The sequence below is a fragment of the Globicephala melas genome, chromosome 19 (genome assembly GCF_963455315.2).
Source record: "Globicephala melas chromosome 19, mGloMel1.2, whole genome shotgun sequence".
Lineage (NCBI taxonomy): Eukaryota > Metazoa > Chordata > Mammalia > Artiodactyla > Delphinidae > Globicephala > Globicephala melas.
Genome location: NC_083332.1, coordinates 38,950,020 through 38,964,344, shown reverse-complemented (window position 1 = coordinate 38,964,344; position 14,325 = coordinate 38,950,020). Strand labels below are relative to the sequence as shown.

At 37.7% G+C, this 14,325-nt stretch overlaps 1 protein-coding gene and 1 non-coding gene across 7 annotated transcripts in view; both read left to right on the top strand.

Moving 5' to 3' along the window:
- CDH8 (cadherin 8) overlaps nt 1-14,325 on the top strand; it is a 380,312-nt gene that overhangs the window by 268,575 nt on the left and 97,412 nt on the right. The window lies entirely within an intron of this gene.
- Nucleotides 7,183-7,313, top strand: LOC115857061 (small nucleolar RNA SNORA18). The gene has a single exon (XR_004041105.1). It is a non-coding gene; the product is annotated as a small nucleolar RNA SNORA18 (small nucleolar RNA).

The window sequence follows — 14,325 nt, the reverse complement described above, 5'->3', positions numbered from 1 at the left end:
GGGGAATTTGGATTTTTAGGAACCTCCAGTTCCTAAATTTAAAACAAAGGGGCTCCTTATATTGAAGTTTGAATGCTCCTGCAACCCACTGAGAGAAGCCTAGAATGATGCTGAAGTCTGCTCGGCACACCTGCTGTTATAATTTGACAATGAATGATTAATAATAGGCTGAAGAAGGGAGACATGGAATAAAACCATGGATGACAAATGTGGAAGGAAAAAGCGTCGGCTCTGCAGCCAAACAAATATGAATTCCAACCTAGTTTACATTAACAACAACCTACTTGAACATCAACAGTTTCCTTGATCAATCTAATGTGTTTATTTATTGGTTAAAAGGAAACTGTAATACTCAGTAGGGAACTAACACTCAGCTGGTTGATATAGAGAATATATATGCATATATAATTATCATATTTCTGTAATTAATATAGATTACATTAATATATTATACTCATCACATTATAACATATTATTTACTATAATTTAATATGGTATAATATAAATATATTCTCTATATCTGTTTTTAGCAATGGCAATAATAATAAAAGCCTCATCACCTGTTCTTTCAGGTGAACTATTGTGAGCTTGATGTTCAAGAGACACTGACTTAAAAAAAAAAGACACTGACTTTTTAGAACATTCTCTGTCTTGACTTTAACTGTTTTGTTCAGTAAAACAAACAATTTTAATGCGCTATGAAGAAAATCTGTGTTTTTCTATTTTATAAATATATATATATATATGTATTTTTCCTAGCTCTAAAATAAGGCTTGTCTTCAGGTTGTGTTTTAAGCACAGTATCTGAATCTCATTGCCGGTTAATATTTGAGTATCTCTGGATATAAACATACCCATACTGAGCCAGCATCTGATTTCCTGCTGAAGTATTTTTCACATTTCCAATATAATTATGTAGCAGTTACAAAGAAACCAAGACTGAACTCCACAGAATACCAGAATACAACAAATCCACATTTGTTTATTTAAGAAACGATATAAAAAGCATGGAAGACAGAACTGATGTGTTGGGTGACTTCTCAGGGAAACTGATAACCTAAAATAAATCTGAAAATATCTGGATATTTATCAGAAGTGATTGGTTAGGCATGGGTTGAAAAAGGCATTTAGATGTTCTACAAATGGCCTCTGGCATATAAATAGGAGACCTTAGTGAAAATGGAAAATACTGAATTAGATACCTTTATTTTGGTTTTGGTCTCTGAATGATTGATTTTGTCCCTTGTAGTCTCCATCTTAAAGAGAGTTAAGATCCAATAAATTAGTCAGTAAATGTACCAAATGACTGTTGACTGAGCACACAGAACTTTAGTGAGTCAGACACATTTCTGCACCGCTGTACTAGACACTATGGTCACATGTTGTTAAAGACATAGTTCCCGGCCTGGATGTGGGGCTTCTGCAGTAGGGAGATAATTGCTGGACTACAAGCAGGTTGTCTAATGGAAGGAGACAGAACACATCCTAACAACACATATGAGGAAGAAATTAGCTCTGTATGGTGCCTTCTCCAGTGTCCCTAGGAGTCAAGTGCAATGCTCTATTGGGACAAGTGAAGAGGAAGAGCAAGAATGTTGCAGGTGAAGGGAATAGCATGAATCCACCCAGGATGTTTTGGGAATTTTGTGATGAAAGGTAGGGAATTGTTGATCTTGGCTTGTTTCAGTCCTGGTTATGGGAGCCTCCACTGTATGCACACTTATTTCCACGTGGACCTTTCTGTTGTGCTTTTTAGCCAACAGGACAATAAAAATGAACACCCAAGGTATATTGTCTGTTTGTAGAAGGACTGGAGAAGCTTACTGGTCTTTGGACATCATAGGAATTACGATTTGGGAAAGTTGCATAGATGCATACAGAGCAACTCTCCTACGATCTCCTTTGATTCAGCGTCTAGATCTGTTAAATTTACTAATATCTGTGAGTGGCAATCAAGGCAAACTAGAATTTGAGATGCTACCTAATTCCAGGCAGAATGACAGTCACCACTGTGTGCAAACATTTGTTTCATTCACTCCTTATAACAGCATTGGGATGGACACCTCCTGAGCATTGTTTCAGAAATACATGAAATGAAATCTGGGGAAGTCAGGGAATGTATATGAGGTCACAGATCTAACACTATGAGGTTCAAATCCACCAGGTTTAATACCAAAGCCTGAACTCTCTACTCTTGGGTGCTACTAATTGTGACAGATGGGAAAACAGGGCAAACATCCTTGAAAAATATTAATCTCTGTACAAATGTGTCATTAAATGCCAGGCTTTGTGCTAGGCACTATACGTTCGGGCAGAAAAAATCAGGGAATTAAATTGCTGGTAGTGTACTTGGGATAAAAATCATAAAAATAAAAGTCACATAATGTAGTATGTTTATTTTATTCAGCATAGTTTTGCCAAGAAACTTGGCTCATCTACACCTTCACATGAATATTTTTGTCCTTCTTCTTAATGGACACATACTGTAATTATTGTGTCTACAATAGGAACAACTAATTTTAAGAGGCAAGGAGTTGGGTATGATAAATCCATTCAGGAAACATAGGTTCAATTCTTGGACCTATCATAATGGTACTTCTGGACTTCAGAGTTCTCTTTAGCCTGTGGATAAAATGAGACCATCACTAAGTTCTCACCCATCTCGGGTTGATGGCTCTTCAGTGGCTGCAGCATAATATGAGAATGAAGAGCACAGGTTTGGGGACAGAAAGATATGGGGTTGTAAGCTAACTACAATACCTGTAACTCATGTGATGTTAGGAAAAGCGCTTATCCTTTCTAAGCCTTATTTTCATCATTTGTAAGGTGTACATAATAACATTTTTCTATAGTGTTGTATGCTTCACCTACCATAGTCCCTAGTCTTAAAAAAATCATAGAATGGTTGAAATATACAGGGGAACATGTGGGGGAAGCAAAAATCTTTAATCCTTTAGAACAGCATATTCAAAGTATGGTCTAGTGTAAAGTCTTTTAGGGGTTCCATGAGGTCACAGTGTGTTTATAATAATACACAGATGCTATTTGCCTTTTTCTCTCTCATGTTCTCACACGTGAGAGTGGAGTTTTCCAAAGGCTACATAACATGTGTTGGTATCATTGCTCAATGGCTAATGAAATGTGTGTGTGTGTGTGTGTATTATTTTGTTTTAAAAATTAGTTGTGATTTCTAGTTGGTAAATATTGAGAGATATAAGCTAGTAACATGTTTTTATAAATAAAAACATTTTGATTTCTTTAGTTATTTTTAAGTGTATAAGGAGGCCCTGAGACCAAACTGTTTAAGAACCATGGCCTTAGGAAGGCATTTATCTTCCCAATTAGTTTGAGATATAGTAACAGCAAGAAGTATTGCTATATCTTAGATATCATGTTGATAAAATAATTTATCACCAGCAAAATGTAGGTTGGATATTGAAAGCAGTAATGTATATAACATCTTTCACAGGATTCTTGGTATAGTATAGAGAGTAAGAGCTCACTAAATGTTAGTCATTGTTAAGAGCAGAATGAAAATGAAGTTATCCTCAGTGGAAAGAGATTGACATTATAATTGACATTTCTAGGGTCTCATCAAATAAGGCTGCCTTCTCTAGAGACAGCATTTTGTCAGGACAGATCAAAGACTTGCCTTCTGCTAAATCCCGGGTATTGTTACTCTTTCAGAGAGGCATATGAGCAGGAATAGGGAATTAAGTATGTCACAGAGAGAAAGGCGGGGGGCCCATCCAGGTCTTCCAGGGAGTGACACCCCGGTATAAGGACCAAGCCTGATGTGCTCTTTCAAGACAAGCCCTGCCTCTAGAAATAGGCGGATTAACAGAACACAGGGCTGCTAGGATTTAAATTGCATATCTAACTCCCATTCCTCTCACTCCATGTTTTTTCAAGCCAATTTTTGTGACTATTTTATTCAATTTTAGAAACGCTGCAGTAAAATTTGCTGACCTAGATGATGATGATAATAATGACAACAACAACTATCATTCCATCATTTCTCGAACTTACTTTCCTCAGAGCTTGACACAGCATTCTAAGTAGTCACCCATGTATTTTACAAAACTTTCCTGTGTGGTTAGAAATTAGATTATCTACATTGTGCAAATGAGCAAATCAGATAGCTATTGTGTGTCTTTAAGATTTAAGGACTTTACAACTAGTACTTGGTGGAGCCAAACTTTGAACCTTCGTTTGTCTGACACCAGAACCTCTGCCTTAACCACTGTGCCACACTCCAAAGCCTTTGGCGGACATTTTATTTTCACTGTAAATTAATGTAATTTACATTACACTGTAAATTCACATTCTTGTTAAGCAGGTGTCTTCCATGGGCTTGGCTAATGCATATCTGTGCTGAAGCACCATTCTCTTCAGGAATGTGCTGACAGAATAAAGTTTCTGTTCCCACAAAGCTGAGGACAAAACCCTAAATCTCAGTGAATGTAGCAAGGTGAATGATATTTTGGAAAATTTAGTCATGAGAGTGAGGCTCTTGCCAGATAAGGATAACTTTGGCCTCCAGATTTCATTTCTGCTAGTAATAGGAATTCCTTACATTTCTCTTTTTATATTATATATTTGGTAAACTGATTCTTTATTCTTTACAACATTGAAGCCTCAAAACACCACTATGAAAATAAGCCAGAGCTGGTTGTATTATCCTACATTTTAGATGATGTAGCTGAAAGTTAGAAAGCTTGAGTTGTTTTCTCAGGATCATTCTGCTAGACAGTGCAAAGTCATTTGGTAACCCTAAGACTTTTCATGAATCTGTAAGTAGCATGTGCTTCACTAATATTCATTTTGCAAGAACAGATATGTACCAGATCAATTCTGGTAATACAAACTGTGAGGATGGTAACAATAATACCACCTCTTGGTCACTCTGTGTATTACCATCAATTTTATGGAGTAGTTATTTTATTTTATTTTATTTTTTGCGGCACGCGGGCCTCTCACTGATGTGGCCTCTCCTGTTGCAGAGCACAGGCTCCGGACGCGCAGGCTCAGCGGCCGTGGCTCACGGGCCCAGCTGCTCCGCGGCATGTGGGATCTTCCCAGACCGGGGCACGAACCCGTGTCCCCTGCATCGGCAAGTGGACTCTCAACCACTGCGCCACCAGGGAAGCCCCTGGCGTAGTTATTTTACCTAGGAACTGTATAAGGAGTGTCACACACACTTTTAAATCATGCAGAAATCATCTTGGTAAACACCTTGAAAAGTGTTAGCACATCAGAAGAAATCGAATTGAGAATGGGCGTGTTTCCACTGTCTTCAAGGGAGCAAGATGGCTGCTGCCCTGCTCCTTACACAGTGCTCATCCTCTCACCTCTCTGCAGACTGTCTTCTCCAAAGCACATAAATGCAGCCCTGGAGTTGTGTATGCTTGAGGCTCAGAAGTTAGATCTTGTTTTTAAGGTGCCAGGATAATGTTGGCCTGAAGCTTCTCTTCATACCATAAGTAACTTGCATGGACAAAAGACTATTAACTTTTCTTAGTACAATAAATATTGAGATAAGAGACTGTTAAGTAAATAGATTATATTATCTTCATTTTATAATATTGAGATATATGGAGGTAATTTCCTCAAGATCACTGAATGAGCAATGTCTAAAATTAAAATGTCTACCAAGTCTGTCTTTCTACATCAGTAGACTATATTCAAGTTAAGAGCACATGGACTCCTTGCAAATAACTAAGTTTATTCTGGATATAGAGTCTCTCCTCTCTCTCTGACTCCTTTCTCTCCTCCCATGGAATCAGCCTTGGGTTTCTCAAAGGAATGCAGCTAATTTAAAAAGTTTAGGGCTTCCCTGGTGGCGCAGTGGTTAAGAATCTGCCTGCCAATGCAGGGGACACGGGTTCGAGCCCTGGTCCGGGAAGATCCCACATGCCGCGGAGCAACTAAGCCTATGCACCACAACTACTGAGCCCATGCGCCTAGAGCCCGTGCTCTGCAACAAGAGAAGCCACCGCAACGAAAAGCCCGCGCACCAAAACCAAAAGTAGCCCCCGCTCACTGCAACTAGAGAAAGCCGGTGCGCAGCAACGAAGACACAATGCAGCCAAAAATAAGTATATTAATTAATTAAAATAAATAAATAAAAAGTTTATATCGGTCTATTGCTGAAGTACTGGGTCAAGCCAGATGTGAATTTCAGACCTTGTTTCATATTTGAAAACAATAAAGTTACTTCCTTTCTTATCAGAGTTAAAGCCTAGAAGGCAGAAAACAGTAGAACTCTCCTGCATTAATGCGAGAGCATTTTTAAACAATTAGATGCCTATAATACGTGATGTCAAAACATCTGGCAGCAGAAATGGAAAATTAAATCAACTGGAATTTATCCACATACAGCCAAGCAACAGACGTGGGGGAAAGGCTGGATGAGTATCTCAACTAATTTTGACAAATTCCAGGAGAAATGAACCCTAATTGTCCACTTATTAAGTCTTTGGAATCATGGGTCTAATGATAGTAATCCCATCTGAAGGTTGGGTGCCAAGTGAAGTGTCAGCTTGCAGCATTTGAAGATCATCCCTTTCTTGGTTTCTTAATTCTCAGATGTCTTCATTCTTTTTTTTTTTTTTTCTGAAAAATTGTTTAGTTTCTCAGATCTGTTTGAGATTTAGGCATTTGATTTAAGCACTTGATTCAAACAACAAAAAGCTCTTTAAAAATCACATTATTCCTGCATTCTTATATCTGCCTTACTCACCAAGGTTGGTAGGGTCATAGTTCTACTGGAAATTTTATTTGAAGAGTCCAATAGAATAATGGTGATGATCTCTTAATTTATCCAGATTACAGCTCTTTACATGTATTTCATTAATCTTTGCAGCATTTCTCTGAAGTATGTAAAGGGCAAGTATTATTAGACCCATTTTTCAAGTGTAGAAAAGAAGATAAAATGAGATAGAAAATCATTTTCCTAGGATAGCAATAAGAGCCTTGACCAAACCACCTCATATATGTAGTTGCAGTATTGCTTTGAAAACGTGACAAATGCTAGCTAGTTAATTTACTTGGAAATTATTTCTTAAACTTGTAAGATGAGTTATTTGTGTGTGTGTGTGTATGTGTAGATCTGTATCTATATTAATATTCTGAGGGGAAGAGGAAAGGGAATTGTTTCTACACATTACAATAAGCATTGGAGTTGAGGTCTATCCCAATGAGGCTTTTCCTATAGACCTACATCGTTGGAAACACCCCACAGGATAACTATGTAGTTTCCTTTACTCACAGAACTATGTGTTAAATCTGTGGGAAAGAACTACAAGACAGAGCTGCTAAATAAACTATGAAAAACCTAACAATCAAACGTTTTAATCATAGGTATCGGCATATCCCAAAGATCTGTACTATTCTAGGGTGTGATAGCTTAGGAATTAATATGATTTGAACTTAATGAATGTTTAGAGGGTGTCTTAAATTCAGAACCAGGCAGATCCATCTCCTCTGACCCTGAACATGGCCCTAAAGTAAATTGCTTGAGGAAACTGGATCCTAAAGATTACAGGTGGGGAATTTTTGAAGTGTGTCCATATTCCATTGGATATCAAAGAAGCCTGACTAAAAGAATTGTGCATGACTTGACATGACAGCTGTGGATTGAGCAAAAGTTCTTTTTGGAAGGGCTGTCTTGAAGATTATGACTCAAACATTGGAGGAACTAAGGTAGATTGGCAGTGGAAGGAATCAGAATGTGTGAAATTCCTTAAAAATGTATTGACTTTAAATAATTTTGCCTGTGTTACACATAATTTTTAAAACGCTTTACACTTTTTGTAAAATAAATAAATAAAATAAGCATTGGAGAACTGAGAACTAATTTAAATTAGTCAGTCCTCTCTTGGTCTTTGTCATGCCACCTATTACCTTCACCGTGTCAGTTTTCTCTACCTTTCCTACCCAAAGCTCATGACACAACAGACTATGAAGACAGAGAATCTTTGGTGTACTTCGTTCAGTGTGGGGACAAGACGAAATGTACAGCAACGTTAATCAGTTTATGGACACGTATAATGGTTATGCTGTGTCAGTAATTGGAAGTGAATGGTTAACGATTCATGTAGATGGTAGAAATTAGTCTTGCTTTTCCAAAGATAAACTGAGCACATTTGGAGCCATCTGTGGAGAAGGACAGGAAAAGAGTTGAAGTTGGGTAGTTCTCTTTGATTTGAATCTAAAACCCATTCCTTTCTCAACTGACTGCTCCTGACCTCTTTTCAATGCCCTTTCGTACTTCTGTCATCAAAAAGAAAGGAATTCTGGGAAGGTAGCATTTTGTTTGAATTCTGTCTAGGCCACATATGCGTTGTGTGACTATGGGAAAGCCGCCCCCCCCATGTTTCTGAGCTTCAGCTTCCTTCTTTGTGAAACGTGAATGATAATATCAACATCATAGGAATGTTGAATGATCTAAAGTAGAGAAGGCACCTAGTTAGCACCTAGCATCATGCCTGGTACATTGAAATTGACAATTAGTTATATTTGATGTATTCATTCGATTGTTATAGTATATTGTTCACCCTAAATTATTCATCTTTGAATTTCCAGGGGCTAGCAGAAACTAGAGTATGATGCTCAATGATACTAGTTGCTATTATTTTATTTATTTATTTTTGGCTGTGTTGGGTCTTCGTTTCTGCACAAGGGCTTTCTCTAGTTGTGGCAAGCGGGGGCCACTCTTCATCGCGGTGCGTGGGCCTCTCACTATAGCGGCCTCTCCCGTTGCAGAGCACAGGCTCCAGATGCGCAGGCTCAGTAGTTGTGGCTCACGGGCCCAGTTGCTCCGCGGCATGTGGGATCCTCCCAGACCAGGGCTCGAACCCGTGTCCCCTGCATTAGCAGGCAGATTCTCAACCATTGCGCCACCAGGGAAGCCCACTAGTTGCTATTATTAATGAGGGTCTACCCTGCTCCATTAGCCGTGTGCTTTGCTGTTATTGATATAACTTTATTATTTCACTTCTGAAGATTCTACAAAAATATACAGAATCCTAATCTATTCTCTCACAGCTTTGAAGCGTTTTCTAGCTATGCCTATTTATTCGGCAAAAAGGATTAAAAAAAAAACTACACCTCCCCCTGAAGTCCCTAAACCATCTACTCAATCTGAATATTGCTATTTTCTTGAAGTTAAACCCTAGACATAAAAATGATAACTGATTTTTTATGCTGTCAGTTGTGCATTCAGATAACACTTGGTTCTGCCAGCAACTTCCACAGAATTGAAGTTTAGAAGATAAATAGACAGAAAAGCCAGTCAGAGACAATCAGAGGTTTCCCTTTCAACTCTGCCTCCCAATAGTATTATTTTACAGCTAATGTGCACTCTGTCGACTTGTAGTCTGTGCCTTGTGATGCACATGGAAGGATCAATGGGGAGCCTTGGGGAGGAGGAGGACCAGAGCACGCAGACACTCTGCAATCCCGAAACCAGAACATCCTGGGTGGTGTATCTGAGGTTCCTGTTATGAGCTTAGTGTCCAGAAAGTGATATGGTCAAAACTGCCTGAGTGAATAATAATATCTATTCTGACTCTGGAATGTGTGTCAGCAGTTCAGACACTCCCTGTTGTAAATAGCTGGAAACCAGAACTGGCCCACAGGAGCTAGACTAACAGACGAAGAAAGACTGGACAATTGAGCACCGTGCTTATGAACATAGGCTCTGGAGGGATCCAGACCGGAAGGATCATTTCTGTTGTCCCTTTATGTACTGTGCAAGCCCAAATCCTAGGCTCCTTCTAAGATGTGTCATCTTGGGCAACTTGTTTAATATCCCTGCCCCAGCAGGAAGTTGGTGCCCAAATGTTCTCACTATCACTAGAAACAAAGCTGTATTTTCATGGGATGCACATAGTAGTTGTTCAGCAAATACACTAAGGCACCACTTCTTAAGCTTTTCTGTCCCTTTGAGTTAACTGGAGATCTTGTAAAAAGGCAGATTTGGATTCTCTAAGTCTGGAGTACAGATCCTGCATTTCTAATAAACGTGCAGATGATGCTGATGTTACTGGTCAGTGGAGTAACTATGAGCAGCAAGGCTCTGTTTAGTATACGTTTAATAGTTATCACAGAACAAAACTCTAGGCTAGTGTTTCTCAGAGTTCAGCATGCATCACACCCACCGGGAGGTGACTATTGAAGCACAGATTGCTTGTGCTTCACTGGGTCTGAGTTGGAGCCTGAGAATTTGCATATTTAACAAGTTTCCGAGTGATAGTCATACTGCAGTGTGTACCATAAGTTGAAAAGCACTGACCTAGGCGAGTTCCTCCCTTCTTTGAAAACTTCTGTTAATAGTTTTGAAAACCATATTTGGTTTTTCAGTCTTAGGCAGATGATGATCATCAGGAAGTATTATTTATTTATTTAATATAATCGTATATTTGTATGCAGTTGTAAATATATATATACATATATATGGAGAGTTCCTGTGCACCCTTTATACAGCTTCTTCTAATGGTAACATCTTGCAAAACTATAGTACAGTGTCACAACCAGGATACCACCATCCATACAGTCTACCCAGACTTATTCAGGTATCTCCAGTTTTACTTGTCCTCTGTGTGTGTGTGTGTGTGTGTGTGTGTGAGAGAGAGAGAGAGAGAGAGAGATTAGCTCTATGCAATTCTATCACGTGTCAGTTCATATATATACCACCACAGTCAAGACATAATGAGACTTTCATCACTCACCACAAGAATCTCTCCTGTTGTCCTTTTATAATCACTCTTTTAGTCAAAACCAATACATTTCCTTTAAAGACTGTAAGTTTCTAACAAGTCCATTTATAATACACTCCATTAAAAAAGAGCTACACTCCCATATCTCTTCACAATGAGCCCTTCTTGACCTTGGGAATCTAGTGAAACTGCTATGGTCAATACTCTTAAGATTTTTAACAGAGAGGATCTGGGAGATTATTCTGTCCTTAAAATCTTCACAGAGACTTTTATCTCTCTGAAAGTTCCCATGAGGAACCTCAGATCTTTCTGAGATAGTAACAACAAAGGATCATATTGTCCCAATCTGTATTTGATCGGTGGACTGAGATATTTCTTAACTTGATAATTGTTTTTCTCTGGAGAAGCTGCAAATGAAAAAGTTTTATTTTCAAACCCAACCAGTCTTGAAGGAAAAATTCCTTCTTTAGCCAATGTGTCTCCATCCACATTTTGTTTAGTCAATGAGAAGAAGTGATGTGGTATTTTAAAAATTCTGCCTCTGCCTGGAATCTCTTAATCATCAAATTCATTAGGTACATTACCTTTTCTTCTGAATGACCTGCAGGCGACATGGTCAAAAATCTAGCCACTACATACAAGGGTCTCCTTTCCTCCAACTTCCAATAATACTTTCCCTATTTTCTTTACTATAAAACCCTGTCAACAGCCTCTTCACATCCTTTAGTCTTTCGACACTCTCCCTGGGGCCCTTTAGGCTTTCACCAGAGTCTTCCTAATTTATCTAGCTCCCGTCTGCCACCTGGTCCCAAAACCAATGCCACATGTGTTAAGTTTTCATTACAGTAGCACATTACATGCAGACACTAAAAATCTGTTCTGATTATCTACTGTTACATAACAAACTATTCCAGAACTTAGTGGCATAAAACAACAAATATGTATTTTACTCACAAATCTGAAATGTGAGCAGTGCCTGTCAGGGTCAGCTTGTCTCTGCAGAATGTGGTACCAGCTGGGATAGCCTGAATGTGGCTGACCATCCAATTCCAGTATGACTCACTCACATGACTGGCACATTGGTGTTGGCTGTTAGCTGCCTTTCTAAGAGGTAGCCTGGGCTTCCTCATTGCTTGGTATCTGTGTTCCAACAGTGAGTATCCCAACAAAGATGGGAAGTGGAAGGTGGTAACTTTGTAAACTTGAGTCTAGAAATTGACATAATTCACTTTCTTCATATACTATTTATTAGTAAGAGAATAGACATTCAAGAGAGTGGAACATATTCCCCCACCTTGCAACGAGAGGCATGTCAAACAATTTTGGGGCCATGTTTTAAAATTACCACACTAAATTGTCTCCCACAAAGGCATTATGTTACAAAGCACAGTTAACATAGTCTCAAACTACTTTTAAAATATTAATACTATTAAAATTAATAATAAATCTTAAATGTTATTAAGTACTTCTTAAATACTTTTAGAGTTTTAAGTCCTAAAACTTTAGAGCATACTAAAAGCTGAGAACGTCTGTGTAGTTTCCTTATTACTTCATAAACCCTGTTAGGTATATTCGTTGTTGTGCTTTATCTTTGGATTTAAAAAAAAGTCCTTGTTTTAAGACTGGCCTTTTGCAGGGTAGCCAACTATGTGACCTTGGGATTGTTCCTCGTAGCCACCAAAGCTTTTAAAATTTTTCTATAAAGAATATTAATAATATATCTTTTTCAGGGAAAGAGGAAGGATTTTATATTTGAACAGAACTCAGTTTGAGACCCTACACTGAAATCCAGAAATGTTAGGAGTCCTGAGTTTATTTCTTACAAGTAGTATTTAGGCCTCTTTAAAATAAAACAGTTTAAATGAGGAATTACGTCTTTAGAATACTGCTATCAGAAATACCAGTTATCAATAACAATATGTGGCTATGATTTTAAACTTGAGGATACTGTTTCAGAATAAAATAATACAAAAACTGTATCACCCTAATACTACATAGATGTCTGGTATCTATACTATTTTGTCAACCCTTATTGCTCATCACTTTTACTTCAGATGAAGCGTGCGTGCAGTGTCCTAACTCTGGACCTTTTCTAGTTATATTATTTTTTCTTTCCTTGAATATCCTGTCATTTCTCTACATTTCCTGTTACTACTGTTCCTTCAAGATTTGGATAAAATGTTTCCTTCTTTCAGAAAGTACATATTTTGTCACAACTACGTGGGAGTTCAGAGAAGGCAGTGATGATCTAATTTATAATTATAGTTATTTGTATATATGCCTTCTATTCCCTCCCAGACTAATGTCATCAAGGGCAGAGACTACATTTTACACTTTTCTATAATCCTCATAGCTCATGACATACAAGGTATCACAATGTAAGTGATTGGCAAATATTAATTCAATGAGCAAATAATCTTAATGGTTACTTTTGGGATACAGTTACAAGGTTTTTAAGCACATGCTTATAATACGCTAAATACTTTAGAAACAGAAAAAAAATCTAACCTATCAATATATGGGGAAAGAAAAGGGCACAGAATTCTTGCAAATATTCTGAGGTGGGAATATATCAGAAGAGAGGTTTCCTAAGAAAATAAAATATCCTCCAAGAACACAGCAGTTGGTTGTATACTTTAAAGTTAATAACCCGAGCCTAATTCTTTGTTAAAACCTAGAATAGTTTTGTCTTACATTATCTCAGTCTCAGTAATCAAGAAAAAGATGTTGCTTAATTGTTTTTGCAGTTTGTCACTGTTATGTGCAACTCTATCACTAAACCTAAGAAAATAATTTTGCTTGCTAACCATCCAGAAATCTGTGATTGAATACTTCCAGACATTAGCCATGCTCTCCCTTCAGAATCTTTGCAACAACTGTTTCCTCTGCCTGGAATATGCATCCTCTTGCTATAGTCATGATTAACTCCATCTTTAAGTCTTTGCTCAAATAAGCTCAACCCTTACCACCATCAGTACCAGATCTTCCTTATCCTGCTTTATTTGTTTTTATTAGCATTTAATCCTTTCTTACATACCGTATAATTTAGTTATTATCATGTATACTGTTTATGAATTCTTCTCCAAGGGTAGAATGTCTTATGCTCTAAATTGATATCTCCTCAACAGCTACAGAGTATCTGATAATAGTAAGTCTTCAATAAATATTTACTGAATGAATGAATCATTGAATAAATGAATGAAGGGAGAATATGTAAACTAGTACTAGACTGTTAACATTTATCTTGGCTTAAAGAGCATTGGCTAATACCTAATTCCATTGGATAATTAACTGGTAGTATAACAACATGCTTAGTTTCTATAGACGTCTTCAAATATTTGAACTGGAAAGTTCACCACAACTCAGTGCAATGTAATTACCTTTTTGTTTTCATAAAGTGTAGTATGAAGCATAGAGAGAGGAAATATGTTTCCTGCTATATGCCAACGATTAAACAACATGTTATTAATCCTAGGCTGACCCTGCACCCTAGTCCAGAGTTTTAGTTACCATAATCTTTTTATGCAACTACCCTATAAACCAGCTTTTCACTCTTCTTATTCACTATGTTAATTAATTGTGTCCATTTGGACCTTTTAGTATA